Consider the following 2,500-nt stretch of genomic DNA (forward strand, 5'->3'; position numbering starts at 1 on the left):
AGCCAAGTGTTTCCTTCTGTCTGATTGGTACTTGATGTGGTCCCAATTGCACATGTGTGTTGCTTCTTCCAGTTATGACAATATTTATGCCATTATCATTTGTCTTTAACTGAAGACAGGTAAAATTTAAGATGTCCTGAATCTTTGTGAGAAATGGAATTGTGGCTCTTTGATTGCATTGCAAAGCTCTGAGGGAATCAAATCACAAAGAAGACTAGAACAATGCCTTGTGCTCCACTTTCTTCTGTATTGATTCCAATTCTGAGAAATAAATTATCACAATTCCCACTATTCTTGCTCTGAAATCATTCAGAAATAAACAAAAGATTGAGGGCACATGTCATCTTAGAAACAGAAAACTCCACCAATTCTTAGAGGAAAAATTTCCAAATGTTCTATCAATATTGTAAGTAACAGAATAGAGGCTTGGAGATTGCAATGTACCTCTATCAGGGCAAAAAGCATGAAACACAAAATAAAAAATTGTTGTAAATGTGATAAGTGATTTGAACACACCTTTGCCATTAATTAAGGTCTAAAATCCATTGGCAGTAAGATTTCTGAGGACAAAGTTTTGACTATGACCATGAAAAATGATTTCTATTAACTATTTTATATAAATAGGGTCCATCTTGGACAAATTATTTGATATCTTTTCTGATATTGCTGGTCTGAAATCTATTAGTGGTCACGTGAGTTATGAAAGCTTATTTTGAAAAAAAAAAAAAACAATACTCCACTCAACAAGAAAGGTAAAATTTGAATGCAGTCAAGTTTGTTAGACAAAGTGCTGCATCTCTTATGGAGCGTACACACGGTCAGATTTGTCAGACTTGTCAGATTTGTCAGATGAACGACTGAACGACTAAACGATTTGAACGATTTGAACGATTTGACCAAAGTTTTGAACGATTTGAACGATTGAACGATTTTTGACTGCATTAAAATGAATGGAATCGTCCAAGTCTGACTGCAAACCCATCAGATGTCAGATATCGTTATCTGACAAACGGGAACGCGCATCGTTGATCGTCCATCGTTCAGGCATGTCAGATATGAACGGTTTTCCTTCAGATATGAACGACTGAACGATTTTTAAATCGTTATCGTCCATATCTGAAGAAAAAATCTGATCGTGTGTATGCACCATTAGATTGCAATGCCATGCTCTCAAAACAAACATCAATAAAAATGCCCTGTGTGAGGATTGAACTCACGACCTTCAGATTATGAGACTGACGCGCTACCTACTGCACTAACAAGGCTCCCGCCTTATTTACTTCATTTTTGACATGGTGGGATTATTTTTGTTTAACAAAATAATGTCAGTGAAATGTTTTTTTTTTATATTATATGAAACAGTGAAGGACGCAATCGACATCTTCCCATATGGTCTAGCGGTTAGGATTCCTGGTTTTCACCCAGGCGGCCCGGGTTCGACTCCCGGTATGGGAATACAACCTTATTGCTGTTTTAAGACAGATTCAAAAACAGAGGACCAAAAGATAATAATTGCAGCCAAGTGTTTCCTTCTGTCTGATTGGTACCTGATGTGGTCCCAATTGCACATGTGTGTTGCTTCTTCCAGTTATGACAATATTTATGCCATTATCATTTGTCTTTAACTGAAGACAGGTAAAATTTAAGATGTCCTGAATCTTTGTGAGAAATGGAATTGTGGCTCTTTGATTGCATTGCAAAGCTCTGAGGGAATCAAATCACAAAGAAGACTAGAACAATGCCTTGTGCTCCACTTTCTTCTGTATTGATTCCAATTCTGAGAAATAAATTATCACAATTCCCACTATTCTTGCTCTGAAATCATTCAGAAATAAACAAAAGATTGAGGGCACATGTCATCTTAGAAACAGAAAACTCCACCAATTCTTAGAGGAAAAATTTCCAAATGTTCTATCAATATTGTAAGTAACAGAATAGAGGCTTGGAGATTGCAATGTACCTCTATCAGGGCAAAAAGCATGAAACACAAAATAAAAAATTGTTGTAAATGTGATAAGTGATTTGAACACACATTTGCCATTAATTAAGGTCTAAAATCCATTGGCGGTAAGATTTCTGAGGACAAAGTTTTGACTATGACCATGAAAAATGATTTCTATTAACTATTTTATATAAATAGGGTCCATCTTGGACAAATTATTTGATATCTTTTCTGATATTGCTGGTCTGAAATCTATTAGTGGTCACGTGAGTTATGAAAGCTTATTTTGAAAAAAAAAAACAGAATACTCCACTCAACAAGAAAGGTAAAATTTGAATGCAGTCAAGTTTGTTAGACAAAGTGCTGCATCTTTTAGATTGCAATGCCATGCTCTCAAAACAAACATCAATAAAAATGCCCTGTGTGAGGATTGAACTCACGACCTTCAGATTATGAGACTGACGCGCTACCTACTGCGCTAACAAGGCTCCTGCCTTATTTACTTCATTTTTGACATGGTGGGATTATTTTTGTTTAACAAAATAATGTCAGTGAAAT

General features: G+C 35.7%; 3 non-coding genes across 3 annotated transcripts; 1 reads left to right on the forward strand and 2 right to left on the reverse strand.

The window, feature by feature from the left end:
- Window positions 1-1,192: 1,192 nt before the first annotated feature.
- TRNAM-CAU (transfer RNA methionine (anticodon CAU)) lies at window positions 1,193-1,265 on the reverse strand. The gene has a single exon. It is a non-coding gene; the product is annotated as a tRNA-Met (tRNA).
- Window positions 1,266-1,383: 118 nt separating this feature from the next.
- Window positions 1,384-1,455, forward strand: TRNAE-UUC (transfer RNA glutamic acid (anticodon UUC)). The gene has a single exon. It is a non-coding gene; the product is annotated as a tRNA-Glu (tRNA).
- A 902-nt stretch (window positions 1,456-2,357) lies between these two features.
- TRNAM-CAU (transfer RNA methionine (anticodon CAU)) lies at window positions 2,358-2,430 on the reverse strand. The gene has a single exon. It is a non-coding gene; the product is annotated as a tRNA-Met (tRNA).
- Between the last annotated feature and the right edge of the window lie 70 nt (window positions 2,431-2,500).

Source organism: Taudactylus pleione, unplaced genomic scaffold (genome assembly GCF_031769625.1).
Source record: "Taudactylus pleione unplaced genomic scaffold, aTauple2 ptg000248l, whole genome shotgun sequence".
Lineage (NCBI taxonomy): Eukaryota > Metazoa > Chordata > Amphibia > Anura > Myobatrachidae > Taudactylus > Taudactylus pleione.